The sequence below is a fragment of the Molothrus aeneus genome, chromosome 1 (genome assembly GCF_037042795.1).
Source record: "Molothrus aeneus isolate 106 chromosome 1, BPBGC_Maene_1.0, whole genome shotgun sequence".
Taxonomy (NCBI): Eukaryota; Metazoa; Chordata; class Aves; order Passeriformes; family Icteridae; genus Molothrus; species Molothrus aeneus.
This window is the reverse complement of record NC_089646.1, coordinates 86840306-86857734: the sequence shown is the minus strand read 5'-3', so window position 1 is coordinate 86857734 and position 17429 is coordinate 86840306. Positions and strand designations below refer to the sequence as shown.

The 17429-nt window shown below is 38.6% G+C and overlaps 1 protein-coding gene across 2 annotated transcripts in view; it reads left to right on the top strand.

Moving 5' to 3' along the window:
* The window catches only part of GALNT1 (polypeptide N-acetylgalactosaminyltransferase 1), an 88170-nt gene that overhangs the window by 18532 nt on the left and 52209 nt on the right, over positions 1 to 17429 (top strand). Inside the window, exon 2 of one of the 2 annotated variants that reach the window (XM_066560221.1) lies at positions 6450 to 6619. The gene's annotated coding sequence lies outside the window, so the exon portion shown is untranslated. Of the gene's footprint in view, positions 1 to 6444; positions 6620 to 17429 lie in introns of both variants that reach the window. The other variant, XM_066560214.1, reaches the window with a different exon arrangement.

The window sequence follows — 17429 nt, the reverse complement described above, 5'->3', positions numbered from 1 at the left end:
TGATTTTAATGTAGTTATGTATTTAGCTATTTTGCATTCATTATTAAATAGGATGTTTTTACTCAGTAGGTCTGGAAACATTTGGTCTTTTCTCATGAGTTGGGGAAGACTAGAAAATGTTAAAGCCCCATCTTTCTCAGCTGAAGGGGCCCTTGTTAATGCAATTGCCAGTGTTAATATTATGTACACTTTTTCTAGCAAAGAGCAGTATTTTGAAAATGGGAACTGAGCTACATTTGTAAGAACTAAGGGAAGAAATTCACATTGTATATGTGGCTATGCACACACACACACGTGTAGCTGGGGTTACTGCTGGTCTGAACCCTAGAGGAGCTGGTGATCCTGCCTGGTTGCTGCTGCTGGGTCAGAGGCTGCTGCCATACTTGTGTTTTTTGGGGAAGGTGACTTGATCTGTTAGAGTGAGTGATAACCATCTGATGTCTCCTGAGCTTCGTGTAACTTGTGGTGAAGAGTTGCGTGTGAGGTCCAAAGTCAGTGCTCTTTACACAGGAAATGTGTTGTCTACAGTGGCAGGGATGTGCATCTGCTGCTGGTCCCACCTGAGCTCTTCCCAGCAAGGGTAGAGAGGACAAGACTGCAGTTGAAATTGGATAGGAAAGTGGAATTTTTAGAGCAAAGTACAGCTCAGTCTTTATGTTTTCATAGCCTATTACAATGGAAACATTACTGGAAAACTACGCTACCCACTCTTTATAAACAAACAAATGCAAACAAAACACTTTAGTTGACACAAACATTAATTTTTTTTTGGCTTCTGGATTCCTTCATAGTGAATGTTTTGTCAGCTGAAGGGGCTGAGAGGTGTCTAATGCATTTTTCACTGTGGCTCACATCCTCCATACACACCAGTGCTGGTTGCTTTGCATACTTGTGGAACAATGAGGGTAGTGTTTCCTGGTGGCTGAAGAGAAGGTGCAGAGGGTGTCTGCCAGCTCACAGCAGTCAACACACAACTCTTTGTTGATAGTCCCACTGGAGGCAAGCATGTCTGGATTGATGCTCTGTGCTCCTACTTAAAACTGGTGTAAGTTAATGCTATCAAAATAAACTGGTTTTGCTGATTGCCTTACTAATGTTTTTGAATTATGATAGTTAAAAAATATTTCTGTCATCTTTACAAACCTGCAGTGCTTCTCCTGATTTTTAAATAATTTGGGTTTTTGTCTTTTTGGAGAGCACTTGTGAGGTTATGAAAGAGAGCTTTTTCTCTATTTTTTTTAAATTTTATTTTGTTTTTTTTTGGATGAGTTAAACAATTCTGTGTAGGTAGTTTATATTATGAAAAAGCTATTTCTTACAGTCCAAAGGGATTTAGTAGTGATGCAGAATATGACAGTATACACTTCACTGGTGAGAGCAGTAGACTGTCTTGTATTTTTGGGTTTTTTTCTGGTGCTTTCCAGCAGTGTAGTGCTCTCAAGCAACATGAAATAGAGCTTTTCAGTAGTCTTGACTTGGAGGTACAGGTTGGGGTGCATTTTACAATTGACTTCTAAAAATCATATTTACTTCAAAATACCTCTGTGGGTTCAATCACTTTTGGTCCCTTTCATACACTGCTTGTGTTGGCTTGTGCTGCTTTGAGTGCTTGTCCCCATGGGCAGCAGGAGACCTGTGAGAAGAAGGTGCTGCTGCATTGTTTGCATGACTGTGTGTGCCAGAATCATTGCTTGGTTGGTGAACAACCTGTTAGTGAAGGCCAAGAAAAGCAGTGACATGCATTTTAGATGTCAGTCTGATCAAAGCCACTGTTACCTTGACAGTTTTTTCCTAAGTTTTGGCGAGGTAATATGATAGCAGTGTGTATTTAACAGCTGTTAAACATAATTCCTGTCTTCATGGTTTTGCTGCTTCTGTTATAAATGCTGCCTATGAATCTTTTTTTGAAACAAAGTGCATGCAGGAAAAAAAAAATCTTTGAATTGTTTCCCTTAAGAAAGATTTATTCAAACGATTTTTTTACCCTTGCTGTCTTTCTGTATAAGATAAAGGTATGGAGACTTATGAAACAAAACTGTGGTTGTTTTGTTGTACACTCTGTTTTTATGTATTTTTGGCCACTTCAGGAATAACAGGAAGACAATGTGGTTTTCTCAGTGTTACAAATCTGTTTTCTTCAGAGTTTAGTGGCACCCTAATAATTTAATGCTTTTCTGTTCAGTCTCTTGCACTGATTTTTCTGACCTTGTGCAGGGTCATACCATTGTAATGAGTTGGTAGAAAAAGAAGTTGATGCAATGGAGTTGGCTCCATATTTTATGGCACGTGCGTGATTTCGTATGTGTAGGGAGGTGTTTCACTGACTACAGAAGAAATTGACTGCACAGACTAGAAAGGTAATGCATGGCTAAAAAATCATACAGTCAATCCCTGTCATATTTAGGAAGAGGTGAAAGTGGTAAGTGGAGTGTGACAAGTAGGGATAGCTATTTCATTGGGCATAGATAGCTCTGCATGATTGTTGCTGTTTTAAACATTAAATGTATCAGAAGAAAGTTCTCTGCATAATAGGAATGCAAATATTGAGACTATTCAGTTTAGTGACTTGCTTGAATATGAGACAGTTATATTTTGCACTCTACAAACATTGTAGCTGTGAATCTGGTCAGCATTTTAGATTGACTGGCTAAAATTTGTTTAGGTTTAAATAAGTTTCAAATAAACCTTTCTTCATTTTTAAGTGATGTCCTGTTTTTGGCTGTGATAGAATTAATTTTCTTCTTAGTAGCTGGTACAGAGTTGTGTTTTGGATTCAGTATGATATTGATAACACACTGATGTTTTAGTTGTTGCTAAGTAGGACTTACTCCAAGGCCAGGAATTTTTAGTGCCTCATGCTCTTGACGGTGAGGGGATTTGCAAAAAGCTGGGAGGGAGCATTGCTGGTTCAGCTGAGCCAAACTGGCCAAAGGGACATTCCATACCACAGAACATCCTGCCCTGTATGTAAGCAGGAGGTGGGGGGATGGGGAATTGACCTGGGGTACAAATAGAGGTTGGGTGGGGAGTGGTTTAGTTAGTGGATGAGAAGCTCAAGATGACCCAGCAATGTGCACTCACAGCCCAGAAGGATGAGCATGCCCTGGGCTGTTTCCAAAACAGCAGGGCAAGAGGGTGGGGGACTCTGCCCTTCTGCTCTGCTCTGCTCTAGTGAGACCCCAGCTGCAGTGCAGTGCCCAGCTCTGGGCCTCCAGCAAAGGAACCATGTGCACCTGCTGGAATGAGTCCAGAGGAGGAACACCAAGATGATCAGAGGGCTGGAGCACATCTCCTGTGCAGACAGGCTGAGAGATTTCTCCCTGGAGAAGAGAGGGCTGCAGGGAGACCTTAGACCTTCCAGTACCTAAAGGGAGCTAAAAGAGAGTTGGGGAGGGGATTTTTACAAGGACAGATAATTATAGGACAATGGGTAATGGCTTTAAACTGAAAGAGGGTAGATAGAGATTAGATATAAAAAGAACTTTATTGTGAGGGTGGTAAGGCACAAGAACAGGTTGCCCAGAGATGTTATGGATGCCCAGTCCCTGGAAGTATTCAAAGCCAGATTGGATGGGGCTTCAGCAATCTGTTCTGGTGGAAGGTGTCCCTTCCTGTGGTGGGGGGCTGGAACTGGATGGTCTTTAAGTTTCTTTCCAATCCAAACCATTTTATGATTCTGTGAAAATCAGAAATGCATAATCAAGGCAATGTAATATCCTCTCTAACAGGAAGCTTGTGGACTGGAGAAAGCCACATGCGATACTGTTACAGAGCAAACTAAGGAAATACGGCCTAGATAAAAAAAGCTATTTTAGGATATGTGTAAACTCATTAGGTTAACAGTAACCAGAGGTTTTCCAGTAGTTCTCTTTAGTAGCAAGGAAAGCCTATTGCATTGGATTTTGTAAAATTGTTTCGGCTAACTGTTCTTGTTCATACTGGCTAATTAGCGTATGGTTATGAAATCTAAAGATGTGTTTGGGAATAAATGCAGTTACACAAAGGTGGGATGGCAATTCAGAAAGATCTTAAATTTTGGAAAGATGGCCTGGCAGAATAGGATTTCATTTAGAAGAATAAGTTGAATGCTGTATATTTAGGTCAAAAGAAAATATGGAGAACATCTGTTAAGTTTCTGCTGTCACTCCATTCCTCAGCATGGATTATAAAATGAGAGCTGACAGTGCAGTATGGTTGACAAAGAAGAGATGTGTGTATGTATTGGCATGACTAATTGGTGGTCTAATCTGGAAGATGAGGAGTTGAACCTTTTGCTTTGTTCTATATTGTGAAATTCAAGTGGTGTATCTGTTTTGGCCATTGTACTTCAAGAAAGATGTAGGTGTACTTAATTTGCCTCAGGAGTGTAATGACTGATGATTTAGAAAAGGTGCTGTGTGCAGAAGGAATGATTGAATTGGCATTTTTGTAATGCAAAGAAAAGATCAAGGGAAATAATAAGCTTTTAAGTGTGTGGAAGCTCGCTACAAATAAGTGAACATCTGCGCTTGGTAGCTGTGCCTTGCTTACTAATGGCAACATGGGCCATTCCCTGTGTGTCCACCTCTCACTGTTTGGCTTCCAGTTTTGTGATTTGTAAGGACTACTTCTAGTCAGTGTCTGGACAGCACTGAGCAAAGAATCTTAGGATCCTTTGAAAAAATATAAATTAGCAAAATCACTAAAGTAAGGATCTTCATCTAACCAGACAGACGTAGAGAGAGACACTTCAGTTTTAACTTTAGACAGGTAGAAGAAAATTATCTCCCAGACTTGCCAGCCACCTGGCCAGTAACAGACCTGTTTCCCCATTGGTAAACATGGATCGTGTCCTCCACCCACCCCTGTAAGGCACCTGTGTTTTGGTGAAGAAAAGTGCTACAAAAAAGGCTAATTTAACATAAACAACATTCATAATTTTTTTGTGTGTGGGTGTATTGCATGTTACAGTGCAGTGTGTAGAACCTAGTCAGATATATCATGGAAATCTGTTTAACCTCTTGAAGGCAACAGCTAATTGGCTTTGATAAAGGAGGTTGGGTCTCTTCAGAAGGATGTCATGATCTCCTATATTAACCTGTTCAGAAAAGAAACAAACATTATTTATGTTAGGTTTCCTGCTGGATGTGTCTTGGATCATATTTTTCTGGCCATTGAAACTTCCCTGATTTTTTTCACATTTGGTACAAATTGGTATCATTTCAAGGAGCTCTTTAGCCAGTTCTATTAATAATCAGACTTTAAGACAAGACATTTTCCCCTTCTACTTTGGTATGCCAAAAAAAAAGGAAACTGCTAAGTATTACACTAATTTTATCTGCTTCAGGGTATTTTTTGGGGTAATAATTAATAGTTAGGTGGTTGACAAACACCTTTTCTATCACTGCCCATCTTAACCTTCCTTACCATATGCTTTCTCCATACTGTCGTGTTACCATAGTATCAGCAACTTTTTTTTTTTTCTGCTTTCTACAAAGTTTTTCACCTGGATAGATACCTAGAGGTAAAAGTTTAAACAGGCAGAGGCAGGCAGTCAAGAAACTTGACTAGCTTAGTAGGTTCAGATATATGGCAAGTGCAAGATACAAGCTTGAATAATACATGGCAAATATTACCCAAGTGTAGACAAATTTCAATTGCATTAAAAATTGATCAAATCTCTCTTGAATGTTAAGACACATTCTTTAGTTTTGAGCTGTTAAGAATTTCCTTCAGACATTGCTGTGTTATCTGGGCAAAGGCAGAGATTTGAAGGAATTCATTCAGTATTGCTACAGTTTTAATGGATAAGACTTGGAAAGGCTCAGGCATCATTTTTCAGGTGTCACTTTTTTTTCTAGAAGTGAAAAAACATTGCTTCTTAAGCGTCAAGTCTGTGTTACTGTAATAGCACCTTTTTTTTCCAAAAGCTGTCATTATAAATGCTAATGTTTAACTTGTGGGCGAGAGATGAAAGAATGTAAAAACCCCTACATCTATAAACTAGAATATGTATAGGAAGATTTAGTCCAAAAGAGTGATCATCTGGGGAACTGCTCATGTGAATGTGTGCTGTTTTTGAGGAGGCTGTTTTCTTGCCTTATTGAGAACAATTCATAGTTTGTTGTGCTAAGTATTCATGATTGGATAGAGAACGACATATATAGAACTCAAAAATAGATAACAGCTTATTTGGGAGGACAGGCAGTCCTCCCACTTAAATCATATCATCTGGAAGGCTAAAAAATGTTGATGACTTGTTCCACCTCTCCACTCTTCCCTGCATATGTTGTTTTCCTCACAAGCACAGTTCACTGCCTCTTTTTAGAAACAGTCTTTGACTCCTTCTCCCTTGCATGGGATTTTAGATTTTGAAATCTTAAATGGGAAACTTTCTTCCCCTTGCACCTCAAGCTCTGCCAGAACTGAGCTAGGAACTTATCTGAATTTCTGTTTTTCCTCTAGGACAGCCTTAAGACCTTTCTGGTGGAATACCTCTTTTGCTTCTACGTTCATGTTGGAATGGCCTAGGCCCGTCTGTTGCTGTATGGTTCCTGCCACAGGTGCTCTGGAGCAATGTGTCAGGATTTTGCCACCAGTGCTAGTGGACTATCCAGATGGCTGTAAACCTGCAGAGGAGGTGAGTACAAAATGTGTTCCAGGAATTTTTGGTGCTTTGGTCAGGTCTGTCTGCTTTGGGTGTGTTTCAGAGCAAAGGGACCACTTAGGCTGCATGTGTGCTTTGTCACTGGATTGCGCTGGGCTTGTGTGGCAGGGTTTTGTTAGTGATTTACTTAGAGGCCTCTTCTCTGAGAAGCTGCTAGAAACTTCCTGTGTCCAATGGAATCAATGGCAGTTATCTCCCAGAGGGACCTGCCACTGGCTGCACCCTGTGGAGGGGGGAGCCATGCTGGAGCAGTTCATGAAGAAGTGCAGCACATGGGAAGGACTCAGGTTGGAGAAGTTTGTCAAGAGCTGCTTCCTGTGGGAACAGGGGAGAAGTGTGAGTAATCCTCCCTCTGTGGAGGAAGGAGAGGCAGAGCCAGGATGTGATGAACTGATTTTAACCCTCATTCCCTGTTCCCCTGTGCTGCTAGGAGGAGGAGAAGGTTAAGAAAATTAGGAGAGAAGTTGAGCCTGGTAAGCTGGGAGGGGCACAAGGAAAGTTTTTTAAAGATTTGGTTTTACTTCTCATCCTAGTCTGATTTGATTGCTAATAAACTGAACTGATTTCCCCATCTTGAATCTGTTTGGCTGTGATAGTGAGAGATTTCTCCCTGCCCTTATCTTGACTCACAAACCCTGTGTTATATTTTCTTTCCCTTGTCCAGCTGAGGAGGGATGGGACTGTGACTTTGGTGGGCACCTGGAGTCCAGCCAGGGTCAATAGTCTGCATGAATATTCCATATTTTACTGTTCTTTCCACATCCTGTTGGACCAGTTCAGTTGTCTGCAGCTATTAAGCAAGTTTCCATAAGAATACCTTTAGATAATAGTGGAGACCTAATTAAACTGTTTCTGTGGTTTTCTCTGAGTATTGGGAAGCACAGTATCCAAGTGGATAAAGGACCTCATTATTAGTTTTCCTAAATTCACCTTTACCCTCTCAGAATATCTTGAAAAGACTTACTTAGTCCAGTGAACTGGAATTCAGATCCACTTTCCATCCAGATGACCTAAGAAAGCCTGAGTTTTATTTTCTGTGTTTCTACAACAAGCAACAGTCCCCTTAAAGCATCCTTGTCAGACAAGAGATGATTTATTAAACCACCACTGTGTAGTCATTGGCTGTGCAGTGAGGTGTTTAACAACTGAGCACTCCTGAAGCCTCCTCTCTGTGTGCGTCTCCTACGCTTTTTTTAAGCTTGATTGAAGCAAGATGGAGAACCAAAGTTTAATGGGATGGACAGGCAAAGATGTGGTGTGTATCATGGTTTAACACTGGCACAATGCCAGTGCCCCCATGAGGATACCCTCTCCCTGGTTTCTGCTGTGAGATGTGAGCAGGAATAAACAAAGCAGGCTCCCACTTAGGAAAAAAAATTTATTAACTAAACTACAAGGGAAAGGGAGAAAAAAAAAATAAAAGAAACCCACAAGGAAAATGAAAACTTCACAAATACATCTCCTTCTCCTCCTCCCCACCAAATTCCCAATACAATACATCCCCCAAATCATCGACTCTCAGTCCGGCACCACCCTTCAGAATACTCCATCCTCAGTTCATCAAGAGGAGAAGGAGTCCTTCTTGTGCTCATGGTGACCTCTTCCTTTCATGTCCAGCACTCTCACCACTGCACATGGACCAGAGCTGCTTCTAGGGTCGACTTTTAAGGATGCTTCGTCCCACTCCAAAAAAGGCACAGTCTCAACTCTGGGACACCTGTTCCCCCCCATATTTCACCCCCTGGGGCTGAGGGGCACCAACACTGAACCCTCTTGGTCCTGAGGCATTGTCTCCCCCTAGATGCAGTCTCTGTGTCACAAGGAACATGGTTCTGTCCATGGCTGTACAAAAAGAGTCCAGCAAAAGCCACTCCATCATCTCTTCCCACTAGGATTCTTCTCTAGTCTTCCAACATCTCTCACTTGCCCAGACCTCTCTCACACTTGCCCATTTCCTTCTTCATCTTCCACTCTATCTCTCTTCTAGGAAAAGTTAAAGTTCTGTAAAGTTTTCATTCTCTGCAAAGGGGTTAAAAGCTCCTACAAGCGGACGGCTGCACCCCCCCTTCTTCTCTGTCCCAGCCGTGCTGCCGGCACAGGCCCATGTTTATCCAGTTTCAAGGTTACAGTCCCAGGCAGCAGCTCTCTCTCTCTCTCTCTCTCTGTGTCTCTCAGGGGGGGCTGCCCGATGGCTCCCGGTGTCTCTCTCTCTCTCTCTCTCTTCCACCCTTCCACCCCCGGGGCTCAGGCCTACCTCTCCCGGCCACATGGCTTTCCCCTCCCCCTGCCCAGCAAGCAGCTGGGCCGGGGCAGAGACCCGAACTCTTTCCCGCCGGAAACCCAAGAGGACCCTCCCAGGGGAGAGCTCTGCTTTTAACCCCGTGTTCTCAGAGGCGGGTCCATGTCCCAATGGCCACATTAGATGCCAATATTAAAATCTGAGCACCAATTGGCCTGACCCCAACATCCCAGAGAACATATTTCCTGTCAAACCACCACAGTGTGACAGGTCCGTTTCCTTTGGCAGAAAAGTTTAACCAGTGCAATTGTATTTAGTGTGTTAAATGGTGTCTTGCACTTGAAGTCATTGGTATTGACATTTTGTTCTAATTTTTCATCCTGATTTTTTCTTTCCTGAAACCTATTAGTAGTTTTCATAGATTAGTTTTCACAGATTGAGTTCTGAAAGACTCTTTGGGTCCAATTCTGAGATTCAGGTTCAGCATTGTAAAATGGGAAAAGTGTGTTTCATGTTTGAGTGGGTCCTTTTCCAGTCAACTTCAAAAGATCTAACATGTAGTCTTAAATTCAGTCCTTCAGAAGTATAGCTGGAACAAGTATCAGTTTAGAGGAGAGGAAAAAGTATATCCAAAATTAATACCTTATACTCTTTAGTAGTAGAGGCTGATAAGAAAAAAAATCTAGGGTAAAAAAAAGTAGAGCAATATTTTACTTCTGGGTTTACTTCTTTTGGCCACTCAAGTGATATCTTCATTATTTTTTTTTTTCATGATGGCCCAATCACCTCTTCTGTGGTTGCTGACTAATGTTGAGTTTAGTGAGATCACAGATTTGAGTAGAAATAACTTCTTTTGGAGAGAATACCCGATTGGTCTGAGTCTGCACTGAGAGACTAATGTGGCTGAATAAACACAATTGTTCTTGGTTCTTTTTCAGCTGTGTCAGTTCTCTGATTAAGTTTCTTTGTTGCTGTGTAGATTTTTGCTGGCAGAGCAGAAGGCTGGTGTGTTGGAGTAGCTGCTACTTACACAGTAATAGTGTGCTGATAAATCTTTAAGCATGCTCTGGCTTCTAAGGCATCTCTACTATCTCTCCTTGTAAAGATTCTAGAGCTTTCAGAGAAGGTGAAAATATTTCAGGAAAGGTATTGAAGAGTAATTTCAATTGTCTTGGAGCACAGAATTTTAGAAGATGTTTTAAAAAATATCTGATCTTTGATTTAATTTAAATTCGAGAAGTGATTTTATTTCTCAAATTCTGTGGTTTTCAATTAATATATAGTTGAATTTCCAAAACAGCTCCATCACATTCCTTTCCTTAATATTGTCTGACAGATTGACCTTTTTTATGGTGACCTGTTTGTCTCTTGGCTTCTAGTCAGGAATTAATTTTGAATTGTAAAACAGCTCAAGTTGCTACAAGCTTTATACCTTCAAAAATCATTTTATGTCAAATTAATACACTGGCTGTTTTTTCATGAATTGCTTGACAGTTTCTGGGGGGGAAAAAAAGCCAAGTAATAAGCACCAAAGTATTGAAGAAATGTAAGTGCTTCCCTGAAGTCTGATGCATACTTGCCTTCCTGAATATTCTGCTGACTTTTTTCCTTATGCAACTATGCAGAAAATTGTTATCATCACACTTACAGGTAACTGGGGAAACACGTGAACTCTTCCACAAAATAATCTTTCTGCCTCAAATTGCATATCCCATTCTTCAGACTTCTCTGGACTGCTGTACAGCACAAGTAAAAAATTCTAAATTTTATTTACTCCTTTACCTTACTGATGCATTTTCCATATCATGATATGGCTATTTTATTTAAATTTGTCAAACTAGGATGAAAAGGTACAAGTTAGGCTAGATGAAAAACATGTCTTAGAATTACTAACTTTAAGAGTATAGTCTTGAAGTTTAATGTCTGAGAGCATTGCCAATTTTTTTTCTAAGAAATATTTAAGAAAGAAAAAGAAATATTCAAGAAATAAAATGCAGCAATGTTTGAAAAGCATTTCTTACAGAATAATGAAAATTTAGCATTTTCTTTTGAAAATTACCTTGTTTAAATAATTTCCATGGCCTAAGTGAAAACTATTTTTATAAAGTTTTATTGATTTTTGCTTTTTTAGTGTTTTCTCCTATAAATGAACTCAAAGCATGATCAGTTTGTTTTTTTAAAGAAAAAAGGGCAGATTTTTGAAGCTGTTAACAAAATAGGACTTTTATTTCTGTGGCACTCAGTTTCTGTAGTGCTGCTTTTGAGTTTGTATATAAAGTTTGTATTTTTTTTCAATGAAGTTGAAAGCTGGGAAGAAGTATGCGCATGACCAATTAAAATCTCAGTGATTTAGCCTGTATCCACTTTTACAGTTACAGATGCCTATTTATTGGATGGGTGGATACTGTGTGCCCCAGGCTTTTTGAATTATATGGGCTGCTTTATATTTCCTAGATGGGTGGGTTCTTCTGTCACTTTCTCCTCCTCTGCTTTTACAGAGAGCAGATTCATTTACAGTAGCAGATCATTTTCCATCTTGTCTCTACATTACCTGTTATCTTGATTTTTGTTGGGATGGCAGCAAACTAGGAGATGCAGTGTAAGAGCAATGGGCTAGGAGGGGGCATCTGCTTGCAGAGACCTGAATTGGTCATAGCTGCTCCCTGCCAGAGTTAGGGATAGTTTGCTTGCTTGAACAGCAAATGGAAAAAGGCACTGAAAAGGAAAGGGAGAGTAGAACTCTGTGGTGGAAATGTCTCAGTGTGAAACCAGCCCCTTTGCAAGGCTTTGCTCAAAAGTACTGATACCTCTGTGAATTCTCTTGTGATGTCAGCATATAAACCTCTGAAGCTCACCTTAAGTCTGAATTCAAGAGTTTAGGCTCAGTTCCTGTGGAGATACCAGTACTAGTGCTTAAGAACCAAGATTCCACATGGACAAAGATCCAGGATTCCAGTCCTGAAGAAGAGCCATTGCAATAACAGTCTGCTTGAAAATTATTCTAGCAACTTCTCCCTATCAGTTTCTTCTTGTCTTGTCCAGTCTTGAAAGTGTTCTCAAGTTCTGAAGGATTTCCAGGACTCTGCATTTATTATTCTGCCTTTTTAGCTTTTTATATGAGAATTCTTTTCTTCTTGTTTCCCTCTTCAGTATAGAACCCAAAATTTGGATATTGCCTATTTTAGAAATAAACTTTACATGGAAAAATTGATGAGTCTCATGGTTGAAGAAAATCTCATAGTTATTCTTTTTATACCATGTGTACATTTGCATGGATTAATAATTTAAAAAAAGGACATAAAAGTGTGGTACTTCTCAAATTTTTATTGCCAGTGATCTCTGAAAAGACAGAATTAAGAAAAACTGCCACTAAAATGAGTCTAAGAGAGAGAGGGAAGAATGGAGGTGAAGAATCTAATGTATAGATAGTGCAATACTGTGTGTTAATTAAGTACAGAACAGTTGTTAGCAGCAGAAGCTACCTGCTGGGCACACAGCTTTGTGATGTGAAAACAGGCTTAGCTGGGATTGTATGCTTAAAAGCTACATTGCCTTTCTCTATAAATACTGCCTTTTTGCTCTCTAGGTAGACTTTTTATTTGCCTATGGATATAAACCAAAGGAGCACAAGTTTTTGGGAGAAACTTTGCAAAAATTTGATGTATCCCAAAATTTGATAGTGCTAGCTTTTCTTATTTTTCTCCATATCTGATCAGTCTTTTCCTTCTAGAGAAACACCCACGTGGATTTTTTTTTGTTTGTTTGGGGTTTTTTTGTTGTTGTTTTTGCTAGACTTTTGTTGATGGAGATCTGATGTTTTCTCTGTATTTCAGAAAGTTTTAGCCCTGCAAACATGCTGACTTATTTTGGTTAGAATTTGGGTGTTTCCCTAGACATGACAAAGTGTGGTACTTTTCGATTTTTATTTTAAACTATCTGCAGTGGCACTTTTAAAGGAATGGGAGGTAAAACTTGTTAACTTGTTTGAATTCTTTGCTATTCTTCATTCTACTTGCAATATTATTCATTTTACTTGTGGTGGTAGAACCCACCATGTGTTAAGTGATTGTCACCCCTATGTTTTCAAATTTATATCCTAATTCTTCAAGTCTTCACCATTAGTCACACATGTTATCCTTTCAGCAGTTTTTAACTTAATATCTGCATTTGATTTTTCAGCAGGTTCTGCTGTTACTCTAGGCAGAATTCAGCCAGCTTCTCTATGATATACACCCTATAGCCCCAGCATGTATGATGAATTTTTCTTTACCTGTGCTTATTCAAAGCTTTTCTTCTAAAACACTTTTAAAAATATCTTTCACATATGCTGAAGGGAGAGAAAAAAATGTTCTTCAAAGTTATTTGGTATTTTTTCAATTTTCCCTGCTGGATTTTTCATCTACAGTAGAAAGTTTTCAGGATTAGAGGTTCCCTCATTTACTCACAAAAGGATGATTGAATCTATTGACTGCAATTTACTCAATGTTTCCAGAAGTCTCCTCTATAATATTTTTTTTTCTCTGATTAGCTCACTCTGCTTTTCTTTAAATCAAATTCTTGCCCATTGGTGATTCATCCTTAATGATGACTATTTTCCTATGTAATTTTCTGCCATTTTTAAAAGTGTTTGAAGAATTAATGAACAATTTTATTCCACTCTAGGTTGTGGCTTTGATACATACCTAAAAAATAATCAGAAGCTTTTTGGAGATTTGATATTTTTGAACATTTGAGACTTAGCTTGAAAGATTTAATAATTTCTTACAACATACAAGGAAGGTGTCACAGATATCTTGTATAAGATTTATTCATTTGATTGTTCAGAGCCTGCATAAGTTTTTATCTATGAAAAATATGTAGTAGTTTTGTGATGGTGAATTCACCTGACCTTCAAGTAGTGAAGGATTTCTCCTTGAAGTTTGTAATTCTTTCATACTGACACCTGAGTTTCTAGTTTTCTTCTCTTCTAACTTAATAGCAGAATAGAGAGTGAATTTGAGACCCTTTTGTCTGTGCTTATCTCTGTTTTCGAGAAGAATTTGCTTATTTCCTCAAAATACTTCAAAAGCAAATGCTGCATGACATTTTTCAGTTGACATGTGCAGACTGAATATCATAAAATCTGCAGAAAGTTCTATTATTTGACACATTTGTTTGAAGAGCAACCTATTGATAAGTATAGTATCCATTTTAGCTCTGTCTCAGCTGGTAAATTCTGAGTTTGTTGGACTTTTAAAACATTTGTTAAACAAATGTTGAACTTTTAAAACATTTTGGAAGTCAATTTGATTTTCTGAATCGTGCAGAAACATTGTAAAGGAAGACGGAAAATATGAGCATTGAGAATATGAAGCAGCTTACTGTAGTTTTACTTCCACATAGTCTAATCTAGTGCAAAAGAAGCTTGCTCACAATACTAAATTAATTTTTTTTCAGAAAGAAATTTAACTTTAAAAAAAGTCCTATCAGGTAGCTTATTCTACTTACTGCTCAACTGACACTTGCCAAGTTATTTAAAATAACTTTTGGAAACGTATGAATTTTTGATTATTAGCAATCCTTGACTGCTTGCATGCTTTTTTTCTTAGAGAACCTATGCCTTATAAGGCCAGGTGATGCTGCTTTTGTCTAGAAGCCTTCTCAGTGTTACATCCTGTCACAAGACTGAGAGCCTAAAACATGTGGAGGTGTTTACAGCTTTTCCTTGCAGACAGCTAATAGTGTACTAATAGCCTAATCTCTGCTACTGTGACACTACTCCACTGCAATATAAATTTTGGGTAGTTCACCTTTTAATTTCTTAAAAGACCATTTAGATCCAACAGGGAGCCTAAAATTACTTAGTTTGGAGCTGTTTCTTCTGAGTAATGGTAAACTTGCACTGTCTGTACCTCACATGACAGATTGTTTTGCTTGAGGAAATGGAGGTCCTCACCTAGAACACCTGTGTTGATGTGACCTCAATTTTTCTCTAAAAGTCCTGTAGTGTTGGGGTTGAAAGTCCAGCTAACACAGCTCTTCAGGGAGTTATTAAAAAGTGGAGTCAGTTTATAGCTCTGGGATGCTGATTGGCAGGAGTGTTGCTGTGCTGAAAAAGCTAAGTGCTGGGTCACCATCTGTGAGTCTTCCAAAAAGAAAAACTATTCCAGTGGTTCTAGTCCACTTCAGCCTTTCAGGGTGCTGTGAAGGGTAGCAGAAGGCTCAAATAGGTCTTACTGATGCATCTTCAGCCATTAATTATTGCATGTCAAGGCTTCATGAGCTCAGTGTTTAAATCATCTCTTGCTGCTGTTAACAACAAAAGCTTTTCACTCATGAATTGCTCATTGTCTTTGTGCTGCCTCTGATACTCAGTGATGAAAATACTGCTTGTATTCTCAAGCTGACTGTTTCTCTTAGTCAAGCACCCTCAGTAGCCCTCCCAGAGTGTGCATGCATAGTAGCTATGGTTTGGAAGAGGAATGTTTGCTCTCAGTCAGCATCTGAGGTGTCAGTAACCCAATTTAAGACTGCAGTTGTTTCAGGAGAAGAAATAACTGTCTTTCGGCTTATAAGTCTGCTTTTCAAAAAGGATTGCCTGTTCTGCACCTCTCATGAGAGGCAGTTCTGTGGTTCAGTCTAAGAGGGAAAAGATTTGAATAGCAGTGATTTGAACTTACCTGCCAGGACTGTAACAACAGCCAATAACTTAATGCCCATGCAAACACCTACTTCTCTTTGCTTCAGGGTGTTATATATATACATGTATATTCATTTTCTTATGTGTTGCAGTTAACCTGGGCTAATGATGTGTAAATATTTGAAGCAGTTCTGTAAAAAGGTGTATAGTTGTTTTTTTTTTGTTATCAGACTGGCAATATTAAGTAATGTATTTTGATTTCTCACTGGACATAATAGAAATATATTTTAAATTTTTGAGAAGTTGAGAAAATAAGAATGTGTGAAGAATCCCTGAATGAGATGTCTGGGTTTAGATAATTTTTATGCAATCTGTGGAACAATAGAGAAATGAAGTTGTTGCCTCAGATGTTTGAAATCTACTTCAAAGTCGTAGAATAGACATCTAGTAAATCTCAGCTGGTTATATGACAGCAGTAGTCTTTGTACTTTTATTGTGTTCTTAATTTCCAAATTTTAGCTATCCTCTTGAGCTCTTGCAATATTTACAGTGAGATTCTGATAGGGAATATTTCATCTCCCTCCTGGATCAATTTATTCCTTTTCTTGCATAGCAAAAATTGCTGTGAATAAAAGAATGTAAATCCAAAATCTGTGCATTGAATTGGTTTGATTTTTTTATTATTTGATTAAAATATTGTTCTTCTGGTCCTTTGAAACCTTGCCCACTACAGTTTCTTCCTGCAAGCAAGACAGGGCTTTCATAAAGTCAATCTAAACTGGCCTGATTATGACTGGGAAAAAAGTGATTTAAGTGTTTTCAAAGGTTTTCATTTGAGCAGTTGTGTAAATAATCTTTTGTTCCATTCTTAAAAATGCTGTATTGAGGGAATTTGGCATTTTTACAAACTCATTTGAGAAACCATTAAGCACCGATTTGTGAAATTATAAACTGTTTTCAGAAGTTCAGTGACTATAGTTGTTTCTGAAAACTATAAGTACCAAAATAACATTGCATTTTCAATTAACTTTCTTGCATGAACTGTAAGAACTTCTTTTAAAAGCCAAACTTTATAAGAGCCATTTTTTTCAATTCAGAAATATTACTTCCTTACTATGTAGAAGTATTTAGAGCTAATCTTAAAAGTTTAAAAGTTAAGTAAAGACTACTTGAGTAAGAAAGTCCCTTCCTACCTGAAGTATTCTATGATTCTGTGATTCTGAATAGGGAGAATCAGAGGTTCAAGTACACATTCATGTAGTTCCATATAGTTGCAAGCAGTTTGGCAGAGTTTTAGTTGGAGTGCATAGCTGTTGTTCCATTTCTGGTATTGCTTTTCTATGTGATGAGAGATTTTAACCTCACAAGAGCTTCTACTTTTGTAAGTATAATGCATTCTGTTAATTTGTAGGAAAGGAGGCATGTACCAATAGCTTCTGCCTTTGTGTATGAAGTTCATCTTTGTTTTTCAGCTGTAGTCAGCCACTTCTATGTTTGTTATTCTGCCTTTATTCCAAGGCCCACTATTTTTAGAAACATAGTTGATTTTTTCTTCAAATGGTCAATTAAAAAATTGAGTTATGAATTAAAAAAGTGCTTCTGATGAATTAAAAGTGTAGTCTTCCTACTCAGAGAGAGAAGAATAGAAATTTATTGTGCTGACCTATATTCCTCAGATTTTTCTGAAGTGCAGGTTTGCTTTTAATGAATTGTCTTCAGACTAGTATGATCTGCTTTCTCTCATTACCTTCTCAGAACTTACTTGCTGAATTGTACTGAACAGATGAATAATAAAACCTTTCAAAATCCATCAAATGAGCATAGCCCCATGAAATATTCTTCTCTTAGATTAACTTCTGAGAAGAAGACTACTGGCATCCTAAAACTCTTTAGTATTATTTTTGCCTGTTGAAGTTTACCGGATG